General features: G+C 49.1%; 2 long non-coding RNA genes across 6 annotated transcripts in view; one reads left to right on the forward strand and one right to left on the reverse strand.

Moving 5' to 3' along the window:
* Positions 1 to 23,720, forward strand: part of LOC147573425 (uncharacterized) — a 783,429-nt gene that overhangs the window by 188,085 nt on the left and 571,624 nt on the right. For both annotated transcript variants that reach the window (XR_015244758.1, XR_015244759.1), the window contains exon 3: positions 1,966 to 2,120. This is a non-coding gene — a long non-coding RNA (uncharacterized LOC147573425). The remainder of the gene's footprint in view (positions 1 to 1,965; positions 2,121 to 23,720) is intronic.
* On the reverse strand, positions 2,059 to 18,443 carry LOC147573426 (uncharacterized). 4 transcript variants are annotated; one of them, XR_015244761.1, is made up of 3 exons: positions 18,099 to 18,443; positions 11,687 to 11,900; positions 2,059 to 2,758 (listed from the first exon to the last, which is right to left on the reverse strand). It is a non-coding gene; the product is annotated as an uncharacterized LOC147573426 (long non-coding RNA). The 4 variants fall into 4 exon arrangements; XR_015244762.1 differs by lacking the exon at positions 2,059 to 2,758 and adding an exon at positions 11,003 to 11,450; XR_015244760.1 differs by lacking the exon at positions 2,059 to 2,758 and having other exon boundaries at positions 11,003 to 11,900.

The following is a 23,720-nucleotide window of genomic DNA, read 5'->3' on the forward strand; positions in this document are numbered from 1 at the left end:
CTGGGGCTACCCAGCATCAGAGCGGGCTGGCTCCTTGGGCGTCACCCAGCTCACATGCTGCCCACAGACTGGGAGATGGGGGCCCAACGAGCAGGGTCGGGGGAGACTTGTCTGAAGTCACAGGGCACATCGGTGGCAGAGGTGGGTGGACAGTTCCCCTCCTTCGGCTCCGGCTCCGTGTCCTGCTCTCAGCTGGGTCTCTGAGGGCCCTGAGGGAGCCCGAGTGTTGCTGGCCTTGTTCATCGGGGCTGCGCTCATTCATTCTGCAGGCCTGCACGCCTTTCTGTAGGTGCACAACTCCTGCTGCTGGTCCAGCTCGAACCTGGCCTTATTCGTGCCCAGGCTGCCTGAGCTGCAAACACCCAGAACTCAGTCAGTCAGCAGACGTGCCCTAAAGTCCTTCTCCTGCCCGGCTCCTGGCTGAGGGGAGGCTGTGCAGTGGGAACACCCAGGGAGCCCCCAAGCGAGGCAGGGGAGTCCAGCAGCTGTGGATCAGGGGAACTGGATCTACAACCCCTTTCCCTGTCTCCCCCTGGCCCTGCTCCAGGCCTTGAGAGCACTAGTCTGTGAGCCAGGTGCATGATTTTCCTAAGAGTGAACTGACATCCAGTGTATTTGTTTTCTTCTTGCTGCTGTTACAGATGATCACAGACTCAGTGGCTTGGAATAATTCAGATTTATTCTCAATTCTGAAAGTCAGAAGTTCAAAGACAGTCTTACGGGGCTAAAATAAAAGTATTGGCTAGCTCCTTCTGGAGGCTCCAGGAGAGTCCCATTTCCTTACGTTTGTTGCTTCTAGAGTATTCCTTGGCTCGTGGGCCCCTTCTTCATCTTCAAAGCCAGAGGCTTGGCATCTTCTTTCTCTGAATCTGCTTCTGTTGTCACATGGCCTTCTTCTTTTCTGTTGCCAGTCTCTCTCTGCTTCTCTCTCTAAGGACATTTGTGACTACATTTAGAATTCACCAGATAATCCAGGATAATTTCCACCTCAAGACCCTTACTTTAATCACATCTGTAAAATCCCCTGTGCCATGTAAGGTAACATTCACAGGTTCCCAAAAGTAGGCTGTAGGAATCTTTGGAGACGATTACTCAGCCTACCACAGTCCATTAATGCCATGCCCATTTGATAGACTTGGAACTTGGGGCCTGGAAAATTTAAGCAGTATAGGAAATCGATGTCTGAAGCCTTCTCCCTAATCGTAGAATTGAGGTTTTGAGGTCCTTCTGGGACCTGTGGGCTGGTCTTTAAAAGTGAATAATTTGACACTTTCTCACATTGGTTGGTTGTTTTCTGGGGGTGGGGGGGTCACTTCATTGTTCCTTCGAAATTTTGGACAAACGCTCCCTTTTTCCTCATCAATAAGCTGGAATTAGTAATGCCTACCCACTGACCTTGTTGGGTTTTTAGGAAGATGGCAGTCATGAGAATGAAGCCTCTAGGGCACTTCTCCGATGATCGGTGAATACAGCGGTCCTTGCTTCCGCCCTCCCTGTCTCCGTGGTGGGCATAATGGGGTCTCTACCCAGATCCCCTTTCTGGGGAGCAGGTGCATCCACCTTCTAGCTGCTGTGAGTGTTGGGGGCTAATTCACAGCTGCCCCCTTCTTGCAGAATTGCCCTCAGTGAGACAGGGGCTGCCTATGAACAACCCACCCTGGAATGCGCCCTCGCTGCCCTGACTGCCCATTCCATTGACTGACCAACGCAAGCACGCGCAGCTGCTCTCCTTCCGCCAGGTGGGACCCACTTGTGGTGCAGTTCCTGCTCTGGAGCTGCCCGGGAGACGAGGCTCGTCTCCACTTGAGGTCACATCCTTCTTGGTACCCGCCCTGCCCCGTGCTGCTTCCTTCACTGACTCAGGACCCTACAATCCTGTCATGGGCTCTGCTTCCAGGGGATGCAACCCCAGTCACTTTCCCTTTTGCCTTTTAATGTTTCCTCTTTCCCTCTCTTTCTCTTCAGGAAATCGAGAGAGAATCATTTCATGGAAACCAAATTAGGAGACTGGCCAGCAGCATTGGATGAAGAAGGAGTCACAAAATCAGGACTAAAGAGTGCTCTTTGGCGTTGGCATTTCCAAGGTTTATTGGTACCCTTCTGTCTAATTGAATATCAAGGTACGGTTAAACTTCACCTTCCTCCTTTATGGCTGGGTCTGTAAATCTTAAAAAAAACAATCGTTAATGGTAGAAAAATGCCAGGCAAGTCAATAATCTTGGCTTAGCTTAGTCTCCCTAGCTACAAATTAAGGTTTTTGAGCTAGAGAATCTATCCAAAATTCTGTGATTCCAAGAGCATATCCTTGTGTGATCTTCTGCAGGTAACAGTCCCATTTACCAAGCTTTCATACGTGCCCTACCACAGTGCTAAGCAGGCCGTGTGAAGTACCTATTTCAGTCCTCACGGCCACTTGTGAGGTAGGAAGTATATTACCCCCCTTTTGTTGTACTAACTTGTCCGCGTGCTGAGGCCTCCTGGGTTTGTATCTCCAGCCTGGACCTCGCCCTTGAATCAGCCGGCTTCGGTGTCTGTCAGTTCTAATCATATAACGCCTGTATGAGTCCAGGCTCCCATAATAAAATGCCACAGATGGCGGGGGCGGGGAGGGGGAAGCTTGCTCATCAGTCATTTATTTCTCGTAGTTCTGGGGGCTGGACACCTGAGATCAAGGGGCCAGCACGAGCAGGTTATGGTGGAGCTCCTCTTCCTGTGTTGCAGATGACTATCTCCTTGCTGTGGCCTCACCTAGTGGGGGCTGGGGAGAGTGAAAGAGAGTGAGAGAGGATTAGGACTTTGGCATAGGAATTTTGGGAGGGCACAATTCAGTCCATAGCAACCTCTGACGAATAATCAATCACACTGTGGCTCAAGCTAGCCTGGGAATTCTAGTAGATACTGTAAAATATGCCTCAAGGTTATCCCCCACAAAAGGTGAGGGAGCTGGGCTATTTATCCCCTGGATCCTGGCAGTCATGGGTGAAGGGCTGCTTCGAGGAAGTGCTAACTCCCCGGGGCTTCTGGTCTCCTGTGTGAGCTGAGCATGCTCCAGTGACCAGAAAAGGCCACCACGCAGCATAGCAGGTGCTTGTAGTTGAAGCCATTGGGTCTGCTTGCTCAGGTGTGGTACGTGCTGAGGGAATAGGGAGAGAAGGTGGGACCCCAGGGCATGCCAGCTCTCAGATCTGAGTGGAGGGGAGGAGGTCCGGGTGACTTCAGAGGGGGCAGTTTCCGTGGAGGGGTGGGCGCAGAAGCCCCAGTGGAGGGAGTTGCTGACAGACAAGCAATAGGAGCGGAACTGACATGAGGACATCTCCTGAGTGAAGCAGGTGGGAGCCTGGGGTCAGGAGACAGCGTTCTTGTCCCCAGATGGGAGACTTAGGAGCGTGCTTTTGCACTGATGGGAACGCTCAGGGGGTGAGGCGGTGGTGGGTGGTGCAGAATGGATGATCCAGGGAGGGAAGATTGGACGTGTGAAAATTTGAAGGCAGATTAGAGGCTAGAGTCCAGACACACACGGAGTGACTGGTCTGTGGGAAGTTGAGAGCCTCTTTTGAGCTGTGAAATGAGGGAGGGAGGGGAGGTGGGACCAGCTCAAGGGGATGGTAAGGGATGATTCATGAGCTTGGCTAATGCCTTTAGTTTTTCAGGGAGATATAGGCAAGGTCAGGACAAAGGAGTGAATGGAGAGAGGTGGGGGGGGGCATTGGCATTGTCACCCCATTTATTCTATGTTTTTGAGTTATGTGAGCAAGAATAGTTTATTTCCATTTATACAGAAACACCTCTCTTAGCTATCAAGATGACTATTTTCTTTGATCGAAAATAAATACACCTCAGAAGCTTCTACACACTTAGTAACTTTCTCATGGTCTTGAAATTACTTATTGGTTTCTCTTGTCAGCATCGTGTGAATGCCAAATGCAAAATATGCTAGTGTTTTTGAAGGGGCAATTTGGAACCGTTAGTGAAATCAACAAGGCATGTAGATTTCGACCCAACAATTTCATGAAATTCGGGTACTTTCATGCTTGGAAGGCAAAAGGAGAAGGTATTAAAGAGAGATTAAGAGACATAAGGAAAGAATTTCTCAGGTGTTAGCAAGAGATGAACAGCTAACATTTATTGAGCACTTACTATGATCCCGGCTGTCGATGAGGGTTTTCCAGTCATTTACTTCCGCACTGCTATGAAGGAGGTGATATGATTATCCTGGGTTTACAAATGAGGAATAAGAGGCTCAGGAAGGTATTAGGTAAGCTACCACAAGTTATAGGACTGTGGTGGAACTAGTAGAAGTAAGTTCTCTAAGGTCAGTGCCTATCTCGACCTCATTTCTTCACTTAGCCTTGTCATGTGACTCTCACCTCTGTATATTCTTAAAAAAACAAGCTACCCCCCCCCCCAGCTTTACCGAGATATAATTGGCATGCAACGTGGTGTAAATTTAAGGTGTACATAATGATTTGATACATGTTTATGTTGTGAAATCATCACCACAATAGGGTTAGTTAACACCTCCATCACCTCACATAATTACCATTTCTTTTTGTGATGAAAGCATTTAAAAGCTACTCTCTTAGAAGCTTTCAAGTGTACAATACAGTATTGCGAACTCTAATCATTATGCTGTATGATAGATCCCCAGAACCGACTCATCTTATAACTGAAGTTTGTACCTTTGGACTGACATCTCCCCACTTCCCCCAACTCTGCAGTCCCTGGAAACCACCATTCTAGTCTCTGTTTCTATGAGTTCGGCTTTTTAAGATTCCACATGTGGGTGACAACATACAGTATTTGTCTTTCTCTGTCTTATTTCCTCATTACCCCATTTCTCTGGTCCTGATGCACCACCAAAGCCCAAATCCAGAAGACGCGCAGGGCACCAGGAACTTGGGTGGGGCTGGTATATTTCTTTGCAAATTCCATGACAGAAAAAAAAAAAGTCTCACCTCCCACTAACAGATAATTACATGTTAATGAAGCTGATCACCAAATGACAGTGATGAAAAGGAGATTTCTACACTTTAGGAAGTGACTTATGATGATACACACTCCCTTTTCCTCTCCTTCTGTCTTATCTAAAAAAAATGGCAGAAGGAGTTGCATGTGTCATGTAATGTTCTTCATTTACTGCTGTGCTATGGTTTTCAAAACTAGCATTCTGCACAAGTGTATTAATTTGAGTATAAAGTCCTTTTGTGCTAAAATGATGGGTACAGGAACATATAAAATTACATATTTTTGTTGTCTTTGATATAAAATGGATACTCAGGCGGTCCAACATGACAAATGATAACTTCCCCGACAAGAAATAAAGATGTCTAAAGAGTCTGAGAGTTAACATTATGAGTTGTAGTTAGATGCTGTGACACTCAATTTGGAGCATGATAATAACTTTTCAGAGTGCCTGACTTATCCCCTCTGCCTGCCATCATATGTACTTCTATATAGTTTATGGTTTTAATATTATTCCACGGGTTTGTCCAATCGTATTACAATGAAATTCCTCTCAAAGAAGAGCCAGCTGAGTAATGACGAACAACGTTTGCATTTAACTTAAGGATAGATTCTGTGCTGAAACTGAGCGCTTGGACCCCTTGCATTTCCTTAGGTGAGGATGTAGAGAAGCTAATCAATTTGGCCATGAAAAGCAGTTTGTGACTTTGCACATTCTGTACTTAAGCCCAGGGAGAAATTGAAATTCCATGTACTCTCCTCTGGAACACCAGAGATTTTAGTCCAGAGGGGGCTTAGAAACTGCTATACATAATCAAACGTGCAAACGCCTTGTTCACAATTGCTAGTGTTTTCCATCACACGCATGGGACTGGATTCTTAACGAGCTGCTGGGAATTTCATGTAGTTTATTTAGGGTGTCAAATCCCAGGAAGATGAATTGGGGCGAGGAGGTGGACACGGCTGAGTGGGGAGTAGCCGTGTGCTTTGGTCGGAGTGATCTAGTAATGGCCAAGAGCGGTGTTCCTGCCCCAGGCCTGACATTCTTGTGTGTGTGACATTCCTCTGTGGATGGAGGCGCTGTCCTTCTCTGGACAAGGGAAAAAAAAAAAAATCAAGGGTTAGGATGGGAATAGCCCCAAGGTTCCTCTCCGTTCAGATAGGCTAGGAGTCTACAACCCTAGGTCTGATCTCTGTTCCTTCTTGCAGAGTCCACTGTATCATCTGGGACTCATCAAGCAGGCAAGGGATCCTTAATGGAAAATTCATTCCCATACTTTAGTGAGGGCCCCAGACAAGACAAGGAGAGTCAGGGGACGGAGCCAAATGGTAGCTCTGCTGGGTTTTTAATTACCACTGGTGGTTCAGGTTGGAGAAAGGCCTTTTCCTTTAAAGACAGGGTGCTTGTAATGGAAAAAAGCATGCAGGTCAGTCTGTGGGCAGATCTGATCATTGGCTAAATAGGCGGGGCATTGAGGGGATGACTGAAGGGGGGGGGTGTCCTGCTACACTGCTTTCTTGAACTGCAACGTGGTATTGTGATGTTAATACGGAGCAAGCAGTTGTCAAGAAATTATTAAAAATTAGCAATGGACCGAGGAAACGCAGGATGACAGATTGGTGCCCAGGGTGCTGGGGGAAAGAATAATTTACAGCCTTCAAGTGAAATCTCAGGTTGTTTGTTCTGCACTTCTGGAAGCCCAACACAACATTTGCAGCACGTGTTGGATAAATTAACCTTTTGTTAATGTTGGAAGCTGCTGTCAGCCCCTCCCCCTCCCTTTCTCAGCTTCAGCCATGAGAGGGCTGTGCAAGGGGGTGCGGAACGACCCTGTCCCCGCCTGCCTCAGAGCTCTCTCACGGGGTCCCCGGGTATTGCAATACTGCTGTCTCACTGCCTTCTGGACTGGAAGCCCCATGAGAGCAGGGACTGTGTCTGTTTTGTGTTTCTGGTGCCTGGCACATCGTGGGTGCTCAGTAAATACTTGTAGCACGCCCAGCTCCTGTGAGCAAGCTCTTCGTGAAGAGCAGACCAGACCAGACTAGGAGGAGATGAGTGGGTGAGACAGCTTGTGACCCCCATTCCCCCCACTGCAGACTCCCTCCCGGAGGCAGAGAAGAGCAGAGCTCATCTCTGGAGCTTCTCTTTGTTCTCGCTCATCTGCCTGCGGTGCTGGGGGTCAGTGGCTGAGCAGTGTGATTTTTCTGCAGCTCCTGCGTGGAGGAAATTCAGCGGCACGGGTGCCCCTCCCTTGTGCATCCCAGAATGAGCTCTCGGACTGGGCGTCATCAAGGCCAACCCAAGGGCACTGGGGGGTGGGGGTGGGGGTGGGGAGGGGCCACCGTGCCCTGCAGGGCTACTGCCTCCCAGAGGAAGGCAGGGAATGTCTGTGGCTCCGCATTTGGAAGCCAAGTAACTGGTGTTTCTGTGCTCACATTCTCATATGGACGTTATTCAGCTTTTACTAATTGGCTTTACAATTTTCTCAGTAGTTAATATTCATCTGTCAAAGATGGAAGCATAAATAAATAACTTTGGTTCAAGCACACCTTCTTATTAGACCATACATCATGTGAGAAAGTTCGCATTCTTTAACCAGGAAGATGAAATTAGAAACATCTTGAAAAAGCCTTCTTGTTATCAATCATGTCATCTTGAACATGTTTCGAAGCCTGCTGCTGGCATCAAGAATAGATGTTTTATTCAAAAGAATGTATTTAAGGAAAATGACAGCACTTTTCGATTTGAGTTTTTTAAAAACAGGAAATCTTTCAAGTCCTCCTGACTTGAGCATTCTAACGCCTTAGAGGATGTGTGGAATGGTTCTAGCCTTTTCTGGATGTACCCATAAGGGTGGAGAATTTTCTGACCCTTTAGCAAGGGTGTGGGGCAGAAAGACAAACGTGTGGTTTGGCTGAATGTCCTGGGTCTTGTGTGGCTTTGAAAAAGTCACTTACCCTGTCTGGCTTCAGTCTATTCATTTATAAAATGAAGAGGTTGTATGAGATTAGTGTTTCAGCTCAGGCTTCCATAACAAGTTACCATATCCTGAGTGGCTTAAATAGCAAATATTGACTGCTCACAGTTCTGGCAGCTGGAAGTCCAAAATCAGGGCCCTAGCAGATCAAGGACCTGGAGAGAGCACTTTTCTTGGCCTGCAGATGGCCATCTTCCTGTTGTGTTCTCATATGGTAGAGAGCATTGAGCAACATTCCATGTCTCCTCCTCTTTTTATCCAGGCGTGGCTCTCATCCTGAGGATCCTACCTCGTGACCTCATCTGACCCTAATTACTTCCCAAAGGCTCTTCCCCCAAAATGTCATTAGCACCTTCAACATTATTGGGCTTGGGATTTTCTTGCTCCTGGCTCACTGCCTCCTCCTTCCAGCCTGGGAACACACACACCGGGCTAGACATTCTCCAATGCCCCTCCAGCTCTGACCTGCTTGACCCAGGAGAGATGGGACGAAGGGTTCATGTGGCTCTGTATCCAAACCGCTCCTCCCAAGATGGCTCAGGGTCTTTCCCAACCCCAGCCATGCCTACATTCAGTTACACAGCACAGTGTGTGCAGGGAGGTGGTCCCTGAACTAAAAGAAGAGGATCCTTGCCCCAGCTCTACCCACCTTGGGTAGTGACCTTGGGTAAGTCACTGCCCTTCCTGGGCTCACTCTCCCAATCCATAGAACAAGGCAGTTGTTGGATAGGCTGATCTCCAAAAGCCAAGATTTAATAATCCCTCTTGGAGGTACAAGGTAGCTGAGGTCTGGATGTATTTCTGTAAAACAAATGGAATCTAATCTTTTCCCCCCAAAGCCCAGATCCTATGGGGCAATGTGTTCCTTATTGGCAAGAGTTTAGAACCTGTCTGTCAAATGAATCCAGAAAATATAGGAACTCAGTCAATCAGGTAGGCCCCTTATCAGCACCAGAGGTCATTCTAGGGCAAGAACGTTCAAAGCTTTTCCCCTCCATGATGGTCCCAGAGAGCGATCCTGTCTGTATCCCTAAACTTGCTTCTCATTTAAAAGCATGAACACAACTCCTCAAAATGCACAACTTAATTTTGAATTCTTTCCCTTCTTTACGCTTAAATATAAAGTCATAGTTTGTAAAAATGCATAAACACCGAACCTACACTCAGCCATATGCTGCCAACCACACCCATCTGCTGCCCCGAATTCCCAGCATGACTGGCTGTCAAATACTCATCATGGACAGTTTGCCAAACGCCTCACAGCCAAACCTCACGGAAAATTAATAGTGTTAAGTATGTCTGTGACATCTCTTGTGAATCAGATGGGTCAGTTTATGACAACATGTTTCCCTCAACCCCCATTTGAAAACCGAAGGCATTAGGTTGGATTACTGGAGGCAGCGGCCAGAACAGAAATAAGGACAAATTCCAGTCCTGAGAGCCCACAGTCCAGCAGGACAGATATGCCTGTAAGCGACATGCAGTGTATGCGAAACACTAAAATAATTGACAAGGGACCTCAGCAGAGGGAGAAGCACATGCTGGCAGGCAGATCACTGGGGGGCAGGCGTCTGGACCAGGCTCTGGAAGAAGCATGCACAGAAGTAGGACTTGAAGCCCCAGGGCGACGGTGTGCAGTGCACATTCCAGGAACAGCGGATGTGAGTGCAGGTAGGATTGGGAAGGCTGGTTGGAGCCCAACCTCAAAGGCCTCGAATGCCAGCCTGAGGGCTGAAGCTCTTGTGCAAGAAGCGACCAACCCACTGTAAGAGCGGAGATTGACAAGGAGGGGAAATGTGGACTTTGGAGAAAAGACAGTCTGAGGTTCAAATCTTGGGTGTTCTGTTTCTCAGTTGGTGACCTTTGGCCAGTCCCTCAACCCAGCATCTCCATAATGGGGCACTTCCAGGTGGTACATCACCTTTTGCAACAGTGAGAGCCAACGTGTGTTGGTGTGCACTGGGCCGTGCGTGTCTTAAACTTTCCATAACTCGTGTCACCTAATCTTCAGAATGACTTTCTGGGGGTCATTACCCCATTTCACAGGTGAGGACACTGGGACTCAGGCATGGGCCCCCGCTTTACACTGCTGAGCTCTAGAGAGCTTCCCACCTATGCGATGATGTCAAGGTGTTGCACACAGCCCAGTATTAGCACTCATCCCCCCCAACGGTCTTGGGAAGAGCTGGGCGCATGCTATTAAGCATTTCCCACGAGCTGACTTATTTAATCTTTGCAATGGCCCTATGAGATTGGCACATTGCTTCCCCCATTATATGGGTGGGGAAGGCTGTTCCTGTCACCTGATATCAGGAGAGCCAGGGTTTGGTTGATTTATCTGCCCTCCATCACATGCCCAGAGATTCCAATTTCATTGCCTGGCATGGAGTCAGGCATTGGTATTTCTTAAGGCTGCCCAGGTGATTCTGACGTGATCCTGGTGCTGTGAGCCCCCTGGCCTGGTAGCAAAGCTCCCAAGACTTTAAAAAACCAAAAACTCCAGGGGCACCTGGGTGACTCATTCAGTTAAGTGTCTGATTCTTGATTTTGGCTCAGCTCATGATCTCACGGTTCATGAGTTCAAGCCCTGAGTCAGGCTCTGTGCTGATATCTCGGAGCCTGCTTGGGATTCTCTCTCTCCCTCTCTTTCAACCCCTCCCCTGCTTTTGAGCTCGCTCTCTCTCTCTCTCTCTCTCTCTCTTTCTCTGTCTAAACAAGTAAATAAATAAAAGCCCACAGAACTCCACATCCTTCTTTATCCACAGTGCCCAGGTATTCCCAAACCTAGACCTTTGTTCAGTAAACAGACTGACCTCCAACAAAACAAAGTTTGGATTGTGCTGTTACTGTTATTGTCTTTAAGAAAAGGGCAGAGGGAGAGAAGCTCTTCCAAACATGGAGATACCCGGTTGGGTCACAAAGTGCCCGGGTGAAGTAGCCTTGACCTCACCTGCCAGGTGTCTGTCATGGCCTGCTGGCACGGCCGACTTGATTTTCTAAGGGTATTTGGGGGAATATGGTCAGCGGGGCTCCTGAATGGAAGAAAGTATGGGCTTTGGCAGGAGAAGGCAAGGTTTTAATTTTATTTCTCCCCTTTGAGGAAAGAACCCCTGTCCGAGGGCTCTCAGAGACACTGGAAAAGGAGATTTGACTTTCAATCCTTCCGAATTAAGGAGATGAGTTTCGAAGATAATGTGTAACGTGGAAATTCACCTTGCTACTGCGTTCTGTCTCTTGGGGCAAGTGCTCTTCTGAGTTCGTACAGGGCCCCGGTCTCCGTGTGGTGGCCCAGCCTCTGTGGCACCCAGTGCGGCACGGCTAATACCTGCCCTGCTTTCCCACACCCACCGGGCTTTTCTGCCTCAGTAGCTCAGGACACAGCCTGGCCACCATGGGTGGAGACCTTTCCCTGTTTTTCAGAGAGGGTCGTGTTGTCTCCGTGTGGATACCTTCAAGGAGGGAAGGCCATCGACGGCCCCCAGGATCAGGCGATTCCTTCAAGTTGTGGTTCTGAAAAGTGGGTGAGCGCCTTGGGTGACTTACTTGACTTAAGCCTCAAGGTGGGTCTGGCCTTTGGTGTTAAGGTCTGCCCATGCTGGCAGATACCTTTCGTGGTCTGTGCGGAGGTGGTTTCATCACCCAAGAGGCTTTGCGTGGGCAGGGGCACCCTCCCACTGACCCCTGACCTTGTCGTTCTGCTAAAAGTGACAGTGATAATGATAATGGTAATAACTGCAGCTACTTACACAGGCCATTGCTGCTCCAAGCACTTTACAAACACCGTGTGCTTCATTTCTCACCGCAGTCCTCTGCGGTTGTTTACTTTATCTCCATTTTCCAGGGGGAGCCTGAGGCCCAGAAAACTCAAGAAGGTGGTCATCATAGGTGGCAGAGCCAGTTTTCAACCTGGGTCTTCTTATTTCTAAGGCCTGTGCCCTTTCATTGCTCAGGAGTGCAGACCTAGGAAATTATTTTGTAAATTCAGTTGCAACACGCCCCTCGAAGAGGTTCTGTGTTTAGTTCAAATCTGCTTTCTGGAGGCCCTGCTGGCATGCATCATGGAGTCCATTTGATCAATGTTCCCCTTAAAACGTTCACAGTTCCAAATATAAAACTGAAAACACCAGCCCACTACAGGGATTTCTTTTTTTAAGGAAGAAACTGAAGTATCCAGTTTTAGACCTATAAGCAGTCTTAAAGACAGTGTCATGTAAGCTCCCCATTTATACATGAGAAAACTGAGGCCAAGGAGGGAGGGAGCAAACTGCCCAAGGTCACGGAACAAGTTAGTGGTGGATCCGCACACTCGCAGTTTGCCCGTATCTCGGGTGGGTGCCACAGGGCTGCTGAGGGATGAAGTGTTTGTGACATACCTGGTCCAGTACTTGGTACTTAGAGGCAGGCCGTGTTGGGGGACAGGTGCTGAGGCCTGTCGGCATTGCGGTGAGGGTGGAAGGGGAGGGGAGCGATCCCCGAGGTAGAGGCAGTGGGAGCTGGGAGTAGGCTCAGAAGGAGAGCTGTCAGAAACGGATGACTCCCAGGTTTCTCGGTTTCAACGCCTTTGAAAAGGGTTTCAAAAGATGAATAGGAGTTTACACAATGGACAGGACAGAGACAGGTCTTCTTCCCAGAAGGAATGGCCGTGCAAAGGCATATTGTACTGGGATGTGCTGGATGTACTGGATGTACTGGGGCGTGCAGCACAAGGCCTCTCTTGGACTCTAGTTACCCTGGTGAGGCACGGACCGTAACGAAACAGGCATCTTAGCAGCAGTGATGACTATAAATGCAGCAGGGAGAGAAAATGATCATCAGTGCTTGAAATAATGAAAGGTATTTCAACGCTTCATTCACAGACATCTTACGAGCTCCATCCAGAGGCTCTGAGTTAATGAAATTTAGGCAGCTCTCCACCCTCCTGACTTGCTCGTCCCCTTGTCACCCGAGCTGTGGGCCTGGGGGCTTCCTGGAGAACAGGGAAGCCCCAGGCCCTCGGTTCTCCCTCTAAGCTGCCTCTTGTACAGCTCTTAGGTGCCGCTGGATCAGAACTGGGGTGATGGGAGCAGTAGGTCTCCTCATCAGAGCTGCAGAGTAATTCCAGCCATTCTTTCATTCCCTTCCCCAAATCTTATTGTAACCAGCCTGCAAACATCTTCATTTCTGACCAGATCACAGCAGCATACAGAATGCCATGTACTTCGGAAGGCTAAACCAAGACCTGTCTTCTTTATTTTCTTTTGTTTTTGGGCTTTTATTTGTTCCATTTCCAGAGCTGATCCCAGGTCTTGAGGTCCTGGATCTGGGAGTTGCCTGCTGAAAAGGGTGTGTGTGTGTGTGTGTGTGTGTGTCTGGTCAGCATCTCAGCAGCAGAGCTGAGCAGGTGACCTGAAACCAGCCATGCCTGAAGCCTTCCTACTTACTGGGCATGTCTGACTTACAGCCCCTGTGTCCCTGTCAGGGATGCTCCAGATAAACAGGTCCAAGCACACCGGTACTGTCTGGTGAGCTCCTCATTACGCTCCTCCCCACCATATGGCAACCTGTGGGCACACTCGAAACCCTGGGTGCTTCGTCCCACTGGGACCAGAGAGTTTGTTCCTGTAGGATCTAAGGGGGGCATTGAATGGCATGTGTCTTCTGTGTCGTCTCGCAGTTGCCAGGTGGAGAATTCGCTGCTGGAATCCGACCACCGGGGTGGTCTACGTAGCACCTAGGGCAGACCTTGTGCTGCCCCCTGTGAGTTCTGCACGTGTGTCATCTCACCTCATTCCTCCTACAACATAGGTGGCCCAGAGAAATTCAGGAATGTACCCAAAGTCACACAGCCACTGAGGGCTGGAGCAGGGCCAAGGACCAGGACGGTCGGGCTGCAAAGGTGGTAGGTGAGCTCAACCCTGATGCAACAGCTGTCCCCAGGGTGTAGCTGTGGTACATCTACACCTTATCAGTTAGAGTGCATTCAAGACTTATTCTCCTAAATACATATGAATTGCAGAATGCCTGCAAAGGCTAGGAGGGATGAAGGCACCAGGGGGGAGCCAGAGGAAAGAGCCCATGATGGGGAGGGGTTCCCCCCCTTCTTCAGAAGAAGAAAACTCTTAAATTCTTTGTTTTGTTCTCTGAGAAAGGGAGAGTGGGGGAGGGCCAGAGGGAGAGGGAGAATCCCACGCAGGCTCCATGAGCCACCCAGGTGCCCCCAGAAGGAAACTCTAATGACTCAAGTTTATTAGAATGGAGGAGGAAGGGGTAGAGACATGTCTGACTATGTGAACAACCCATGGGAAAGAACTAACTGGTTCTCCATGTCCCTGATTTGTAGCACTAAATTCTGTTTTGATCGATGGAAGGACCTTGTTTGTGATGCTCAAATGTGAGCAGTTGGTAGTGAGTGCTCTGTCACTGGAAGCATCCTATCAAAACAGAAACCCCTTGTCACTTCAGTGAGAATTTCAGTATTCACTAAGTGGGCTGGGGGCGGGCAGCAGTGACAGCCTTTTAGCCTAACATAGAACTGAGCCAAAGTTTTAATTAATTTCCCAAAGATTCCAGAAAACATTAGAGACAAACATAAAGTTTCATGGGACAAGATGTTCTTTCCGGCACTATTTATCATATTAGACATTAGAAACAACCCAGTGTCCCCGAATTGGGTGTTGGAAAGGCAAAATATGGTACCACCGTATAATGTAATATTCGTTTGTCATTCAGGTGAGGTTTAAAAACAGAATTTAAGAGGTGCCTGGGTGGCTCAGTTGGTTAAGCGTCTGGCTCTTGGTTTTGGCTCAGGCCATAATCTCACAGATCGTGAGTTCTAGCCCTGCATGGGGCTCTGCACTGATGGTGGGGAGCCTGCATGGGATTCTCTCTCTCTCTCTCTCTCTCTCCCTCCCTCCCTCTCTCTCTCTGTCCCTCCCCCACTCGTACGCACTCTCTCTTAAAAGAAATAAACTAAAAAAAAAAAAAGAAAAAACTCACCACATGAGTAATGTGGGGAAATGGGAGTATGAAAAGCTGTGTAAATGCACAGAAGTAAAAATGCAGAAATATGCACACACACGTGGAAATTGACTCAGGAACAGGAAAAAGTGAAGTGGAGACACAAGGACAAGATGTAAGCCATGATTAGGGTCTATGGTGAGCTAACCAGGGCCACATACCGTGATGTATGCCGCAGAGGTCCTCACCAAGGGCCTGCGTCACGTTTAAAACCAAAGCACATGTTATCACAATGTTATTTAAACTTTTTAAATGTTTATTTATTTATTCTGAGAGAGAGAGAGAGAGAGAGCAAGCACAAGTGGGGAAGGGGCAGAGAGAGAGAGAGAGAGAGAGAGAGAGAGAGAGGGAGAGAGAGAAACCCAAGCAGGCGCTGCACTGTCAGCACAGAGCCAGATGCAGGGCTTGAACTCACGAACTGTGAGATTATGAGCGAAAACCAAGAGTCAGATGCTTAACAGACTGAGCCACCCAGGCGCCCCAAAATGTTATTTTTGAAGACTAGAACGGCACAGGGAAAACACAATATCCAGTTAAGTGAAAAATGCAGGATGTGAAAATAGGCATATATTATGACCCTAATTATCCACATATGTTTAGTTATTTATTCCCTATTTGTTTCCTGGAAAGCACTGACAACAGTATAGGTGAACACACATGAGCATGCCCTCCTCCGTGTCCTCAGGGGAAGCCTAAAGCCAGGGTCTGAAAATGCTATTGGTGGTCCTGGGCTGTAAGGTTGTGGGTAATTTCATTTTTTGGATTTGCTTCAGTATTCTTCAGTATTTTCTTCAGTATTTTCCTAATTTTTGTTTTGTTGTTTTTTAGTAATGTTTATATAATCAAGAGGGAAGTCCCAGAAAAACCAAAAACAATTCCTGGAGCCTGTTAGGACCCTAAGGACTGATAATTCCCCTTCCTGCTGCTCTGAACTTTCTAATCCTCGCTGAAGGGACAGATGGCCGGAGACCTTCCAGACAAGGGAGGCCTTCAGCAGTGTGTGCTCTGCAAAGGGTCAGCTGCGTGCCCGGACCAGCTAGGCAGGAGGACAGGCACCGTCCCCAAGTTCAGCTGGGGTTCCTGCTAGGTGTGACCCTAACAAGTCTTTGGTTGTCACTTTGGAAACTGGCTTGGGCTATCCCAGGTCTCTCAAGATGCTTTGTTAAACACATCCTACCGAATTCATCAGCTCAAACCAAGCCTTGTCATAATCCCCAGAATCACAGCAAATGTAGACAGGGGGTGATGACACCCCCGGGGTGCACATCAGGTTTACTCATACTTTTATAAAGAGGTAATTTGCAAAAGTGCAGTTAATCCCACCGCGCTTTATAATTTAAATGTCGCTGGAAATGATTGCTGACATATAACTGATTAACAGCAGCCCTTAGTGCCAAATAAATCAGCATCTAATCCAGAGTATGTATTAAGATGGAAGGAGATAAAAAGAACCTTGTCCTCCACCCCCTCCGCTGTTATTTTGATAGAGTGCCCAACTTTTCTCACTGGTTTGGGAGTTTGACTAAAAGCTATTTTCTCACAAGAAAAAGACACATAAATGATAAATTGTCAAAACCGAAGTGTGATTTTTCCCATGGGGGAATTGAATTACACCCTCTTCCTTTGATATGGTTGGGAGAACCTGTCAATCACTCTGCCCAAAGCTGGGGCAGGGGAAGGTGAGGGAGGCCACCTCCATCTCCCCACATTCTAGAAAGATAAGCCACCAGTTAGCATTTCCAGGAGCCACCTAGTTCTGTCCTTCCCAAGGCATAATACATTTTGGTTTTTGCCTTTGATTCAGTGAGCGACCCTGTATCCTTCCAACAAATTCCTTTTAAAAAAAAATTTTTTTTTTACATTTATTCATTTTTGAGAGACAGAGAGAGACAGAGCACAAGCAGGGGAGGGGCAGAGAGAGAAGGAGACACAGAATGCAAAGCAGGCTCCAGGCTCTGACCTGTCAGCACAGAGCCTGACGCAGGGCTCGAACTCATGAGCTATGAGATCATGACCTGAGCCGGAGTCGGATGCACGACTGACTGAGCCACCCGGGTGCCCCAATAAATTCCTTTAAAAAAAAAAAAAAGTTAGCCCTCTGGCTGGATGGCAAGCCTAGCCCCTAAGTGGAGATTGTAATTTTCTTAAGGAAGGTTTCTTCTTATGCTTCTTACCGACTGGCCTCTCCAACCCCTCCTCACTCCCTCGCCCGAGGAGGGGGCTGCTTAGTCCTGCAAGTAAGTTGTCACCTGTCAGGGCTCCAGGGTGCCAGGGCCAGGGCGGAGGAGGGCAGAGGGTGACCCTTGCCTCTTACCTGCGACAGACTGCCGGCTGACCTGAGTGAACCTTGTCTCGGGAAGGCCCTCTGGCAGGGTCACCTTTCCTACACCTCGCTGGGTCTCTGGCTATTCACATCTAAAAAAAACTTTACTCTCTTTTAAATGCATTTTCAAAGGTTGTAGTCCTTGAAGTGGAAGAGGCCCTTTTCTCTCCATGAACTCAATTTTGGCTTTGTTAAATTGACAGCAATGCCTCAGTGGTAGGAAAGGAGTGTCTCTTAAAACAAAAGAAATAGTTACATCATACGGTCAGTGTTTACCGCCAACACGTATCCGAAGCGGGGCTTGGGTTTCTTTAGCGATAATTCCCTGGGTTTGGTCTCAACCCACTGGACGCTCAGGACTCTCAAAGAGGCATCTCCTCTGGAGACAAATGACTTGAAGTAGGTCTCAGAGGTGCAGACCTGTATCTGGAGGTGCTCTTATTTAGGATGGTGGATTTCAAACTTTTTTCTTTTTTAAAGCAGCAGAACCTTTTTCTTTTCTTTTTTTTTTTTTTTTTCAAATGATATATATAACGCAGGCACAGATCCCCTTTACAGAAGACGCAAGCCCGAGGAAAAACTAGGACAAATTTAACACTGATTTCCAATGGTTTAAGGTTAGCCAACGTAGATATCTGCATATCTTTAAGTAATATTCTAATTATTTATCACTTTGGCAATAGCAGGTGAAATGTTAATGCTGCACTTTTGTCTGCCTTTCTAGAGCTCTGGATTTCATAGGTCAAGGTAGAGGGGTCATCTGTGACTCAGGTAAGCCTGCCTATTCAAAACCCATCTGTTGAGATCAGAAAGACCAGAACCCAGGCTTTGCCACCTACCTGTAACCAAATTTCACAGAAGTTCTGGCAGAATGATAATCGTGTCCAGATTGGATGGAGTGTTTGCTGTGTACCAGGTGCTGGGCTAAGGGTCGCTTGTCATTTCATTCAGTGCCCCTGACAGTCCCAGGAAGTAGGTACTGTTTTGCTGAGAGGCAAACTCAAGTTCAGAGAGTTTGCCCATTCACACATGGTCACACAGTAAGTAGAGGGCACAACTGAGGTTTGTACCCTGGCGGTGACACTCAGGAGCCCACCACCTGGAGCTAGCTTTGCACGCTGTAATTTGATAGAGCAGTAGCAAATCCCAGTTCCCCTTTCCGCTTCCCTCCCTTGCTGTTCATTCCATACCATCCGGATTCTGCCCTTCTCTCCTCCTTTGCCTGGAGACAGCCTGCTCCATTTCTTCATCTTCCTCGGCGCCCCTGGGGCAGCTGACACCCAATCTCACTGTTGTTCAAATGCAAACATCACTAGGGCCAGCTCCTGGCATCCACCCTAGGAAAGATAAGATGGAAAGTTAATGCCCCCAAACTTCCAAGGAATGTGCAGAGGAAATGATTTGTGATGTGTGGTTTGAAACACTAAACTCCTCCTGGGCTGGAAGCTATGTCCTGCTTGTTGGTAGCTGCTGGCTGGTTCTCCACCCCTACGGCTGTGTCCTGTGTGCCTGTTTGAGGAGGAGCTCTCCTTTTAAGGAGAACAGGGTTGGTAGATGTTCTTCCCCAGCGTCTTGCAGGCCGAGACCCTGGGCTTCTGCCAACATCAGCCTGAGATGCAAGCCGTGTTGGCAAATAGCTTGCCCAGACCCCCACGCGTCCACAATAATCTGTTTGGTGGCCAGTCCTGCTTCCCCCACTGCGCCCATGGCTGCCACCACACGCCTTCCATCTCATCTCGTCTCAGTCTGGTCCGATGGAAGCGACAGCAGGAAATCTGCTCTCATGTCCCTTCCCTAACCTCTAATCCTGATGCAGAGAAGGCAGGGTGGGGTCTGCTCAGTTTAGTGACGGCTCAGGGCCGCTGCAGCTGGGCTCATAGCAAGACTAGATCTGGAGATGAGGCTGTGGGCATTGGGCATCCTGGCAGGATCCTGAGCTGGCAGGAGCTTGCCAGAGGAAGGAAGACCGGCGTCCATTGGATCCGGGCAGACAGGAGAAGAGACCATGATGTTTTGGAACGTGGGATCTGGGAGGACTGGCAGAGGTCTTGAGTTTACTGGTCATGACATAATGAAGCCTGGAGCCTTGCCTCCTGGTTCTTAGTACCCTCTACCTCATTGTCCTTTCTGTGGCATTTCTGATCTCTCGGAAGGAGTCACACCACGCCCCTGTTCAGACAGCATTCAGCTTATTCCACCATTCCAGCACAGTCTACCCTGCCCTGTTAGCTGAGACACATGTTCCTTCCTGAACTCTCCTGTTCTTTCTAGCTTAACTCAGCTTGGCCACCCAGCCCCCGGGTGATGGGGGCTGGGCACTGAGATTTTGGGAGGCTCTACCCAGCAGCTCTGGAGAGCCTGGTAGAGATGGGTGTTGGAGGAGGGGACATTGGCCCTATAGCATGGGAGAAAGCCTGGTGCCTTGGGCAGGCAAGAGAGAGGACAGTTGAGTCACAAAGCAGAGGCAGATGTGGGGGGATGGGCACAGCAAGGTCTCATAATTCAAACTCTCTGGTGGCAAGTGACAGAAACTCGGCTGCCTCTGGTTTAAGTGTTAGAGGGGACATATTGGAAAGCATTGACGTGGCCACGGATTTGATCTCTCCTGGCGTTCTGTGCCAGGCATCTCCCTCACTGTGTGGTGGTCCCAGCCTGGCTGGAAAGCCCCAGCTACACAGCCTTTTCCTCCAGCTCCAGCTTGAGAAGTCTCAGGAAAGGCCCCTGTTGGCTTGAATCATATGAACATCTCAGGTCAATCCGTCATCTCTGGGTCTCCGTTTCTCCTATCTTGAATGAATAAGAGGGACTGAATGATCTCTAAAGACTCACTGGGTCATGAGAGAGACGTGTCTTTTCCTTTCTGTATCCCCAGAACCTAGCACAGGGTGGGCGCCTACCACCCAGTGGCTTTCCTTCACTGTGTGCAAATGAGTCTGCTTCTTCCCCAATATCTCTTTTTGCTGGGACCCTCCAAGAACCAAATTCTGGGGCATTTCTCAGAATCCTTAAGTCCTGGGCCAAGCCCTGGGTTGGGAAAGGCATGTTTATGATGCAGACCAGGTCGGGGAGATTTGTCTCCAAAGGAGCAGTCGCTTGGGAACGGCTGACTATGTTGGATGGCCTGGTGAGAGCATTTCCAGCCTGGCTCTGCTTTCTGGGGTGGGTGGAGGGAGGGGTGCCCAGAGAGCTGGATGAGCGAGGTGAGCCCCCGCGGAGACTAGCAGCTGGAGCCCGAGGGCCTCTGCCTGGGTTGGGGCCGAGGGCCCCCGGGGAGGTTCTGTGTGCCTAGTATGCCAGCCTCCTGTGGGTTCCAGTCTCCAGTGCTGAAGGAGACCAGGTGGTGGCGTCAGTTGGAGGCGAAGGGGTCGGGGAGCCTGGAAGAAGGGCCACTCTGTTGTCTCAGCTCCGCTTTGTCTTCAGGCTAAGGACGGCTAATAAGGAATTTTGCCATCAGAGAGAATAAATAGTAGATTCACAGTGCGGGCATCTGAGGCCGAATCCCGGTCCTGTCACCCATCACGTGTGTGTCCTTGGATGAGCTGATTAGCTGCTTTGAGCCTCAGTCTTGCCGTCTGTAAGATGGACCTGACAGTATAACCTACCTGACAATGTTGTGTCTGAAAAGTAACCACACACGTTATTGAAGTCGTGGTCATTTTTGGTGGAGCCATTCCTTTGTGAAAAGTTATATCTTAAATTCATAGTTCCCAAGCTGGGCATGTGGAGCCCTGGACTCTCTGAGTGCCTGCCCCGCCTGGGGTCGGGATGTGGGATGGGGAGGGCTTCAGTGAGAGGCTGAGCTCAGTCTTCTGATTTCAGCCAGTGGAGCTCTGCTCACAGGGGTTTTCTCATCGGGGTTCCATATCATGTTTTAAAACACTTTATTTTAACGTTTATTTTTGAGAGAGAGAGAGAGAGAGAGAGCAGGGGAGGGGCAGAGAGAGAGGGAGACACAGAATCAGAGGAAGCAGGCTCCAGACTCTGAGCTGTCAGCACAGAGCCTGACGCAGAGCTCAAACCCACAAACCACGAGATCATGACCTGAGCAGAAGTCAGACGCTTAACTGCCTGAGCCACCCAGGCGTCCTGAGGGTTCCATACCATATTTAACCTGACAAAAGGGGTTGCTGCTCTAGAGCATATCAGCAGCTGGTGGCAAAGCGGAAGGAATGTGAGCGCCGTGGAGCCAGGTCAGGCGCTTCCCCAGCAACTCCACCGTGCAGGGTCATGGTGAGGGTCAGGGATGCCTGTCGTGTCTCAGGACCCACGCATGGCGGGTGCTTTCCTGTGTGAGCCCACGATATGCACAGGGACTCTGGGAGATGGATGAGGTGTCTGGAGCTCAGCCAGGGTCCCACGGATAGGAAGTGAGGGGATCTGGGATCAAGGGTGGGAAATTCCCGTCCCTGGGATGCATGTCACCGAGCAGCCCTGCGTGCCCTACCTGACCTTATGCCCATGATGTCTTTCCCTTTAGTTGACAAGGCCATGCTGCACCATGTTGGTTTTGGGAAGGGGTCTTCCCTGCTCTGGTGCTTCCAGTCTCCTCCCGCACACTCCACCTCTTGCTTCCGTTCTCTCTGATCAGTCTTCTTTCTGATTCACCCGTGACCTCCCAGGAGACTCCCAGTCTGTTACCTTAGAATTGCCGAGGGAGAAGATGTCTGCTTGATAAAATGCTAGGGTTTCCATTAGCTTTGAGCTTGAGTCTTGTGTATTGTCTTTGGTGGGTTTTCTTGCCTCCATGCAAATCTCCTCGAGACCCTGGTCATGTGCTCCTGTTCGTGTCTGAGTCCCACTCAGTGCATAGGATGCTGCTGCTTTGGTGACCCGCCCACACCAGCACGGGGGCCTGGCCTGTGTCCTTAAGGCTGCTGCGTGTTCAGTCACCACATTAATCTTTCTAACTTAGCCGACTCATTTTGTGGCATACACGTGACTAATTTTATCTAGAAAATTCTCACATTGTCAGTTTTTGTATGTTTAGAAGAAGATGACGTTTCCCCCCCTCTCCTCCCCGTGGTGCCTTCCCTGACGTGGTGCCTATCGTCCTGCATACGGGTGGCGGTGACATGGAAGGGAAATACGTGCAAATGGAGGGAGGGACGTGTGAGTGCAGCACTTGGAACTTCACCAAAATACAAGCAACAGTGCCTCACTTTATCAGAGCTGGACAAAGGGGAGGGGAATCTTTACACATAGGAGAAACTCAATGGCCACGGGAAAGGGAGAAAGGAAAACACCCACGCTCTTGGCTCTTCTCCAGGACACATGTGCTCAGAGTCTGTTCCCGAGTTCCTGACCTGGGGGTAACGGATTTTTGGTGGTCTGTGAGTTTTATGGTCTGTGACTGGGTCTTTCCCCAACGTGTCCCGAAATGGAGCGAAAGACCGTATTCAGAGTTAGAAACCCTGAATTTCAGTCCTGGACCATCTAGAGGTTTTTCTAACCTCGGATGGGTCAATTAAGCCCACCGAGACTTGGATGTTCTATCTGAAGAAGGGACTAGACAGTAGTAGACTTTCTGAACTTGGACATTTCCTATGAGACCAAACAGAAGTGGTGAGAAGGTCCACTGCCTGCCTCTCAGGGGTCTTATGGGCTCACCAGGTATGGTGAGCGTGACCACATCCTAAAGTCATGAAGAAGTCCGTGCACACCTGTGTATCTTCATGGCGGTTCTGTGTGTGATGCGCTGTGGCCCCTCCAGCTGGCTGGCCAGTGATGGGGTTGCCGCCGCTTCCTGGGACTTGGACTCTGGCTGGACAGAGGCTGACCTCATTTCCACACTGATGGGCACCGTCCAGGGCAAGTCCATCCCGGGAGATCTGTTTTGGGCCATCCGATCATGTGCTGAGTAAGTCTGGCCTCGGCCGCTGGCTCTCTTTGCCTGGCTGGGCCTGAGCAAGGATACTTCTAAATTCTGCTTCCTCAGGTTTTATCCCATAAGCATATCTTGATCCAAAAGAGAGAAAGGAACCCTCTCTCTTGCCTCCACCCGATGCCTTTGTCCGAGGTTCCTGCCCCCAACCCCAGGAGGGTTCTCTAGCTCCTCTCTAACTTCCAGGGAGCCGAGCTAAAACAAATACTGGATTTTTTTTTCTTTTTAATAACCAGAAGGAAGAAATCTCATACGAAGGGAGTGATAGTTGTCAAAATCCATGCCAAGGGTCAAAATGTGGCTGAGCGTTTTGTTCACAGAACTGTATAATTTGTAGATTTTTTTTGTGTGTTTGGGGTGGAAGCTGGACCATCCACACACAAACAGTTCATCTAAATGAGCCATTCCAGGAAAATGAGACACGTTAAGCTTTCTCCTTTAATATCCGAAATGGAAAAAAACAATTCTTCCAGCAACCACAAGAATGTTTTATTGCAACAGGGCTGCGGCTTCCGATGGTCACGTGCTGACTCGGAGGCTTAGCATGAGAACCTCTGTAACGGCCAGGAGGGCCTGCCAT

This window comes from Puma concolor, chromosome E2 (assembly GCF_028749965.1).
Source record: "Puma concolor isolate L17-30 chromosome E2, mPumCon1.1.hap2, whole genome shotgun sequence".
Taxonomy (NCBI): domain Eukaryota; kingdom Metazoa; phylum Chordata; class Mammalia; order Carnivora; family Felidae; genus Puma; species Puma concolor.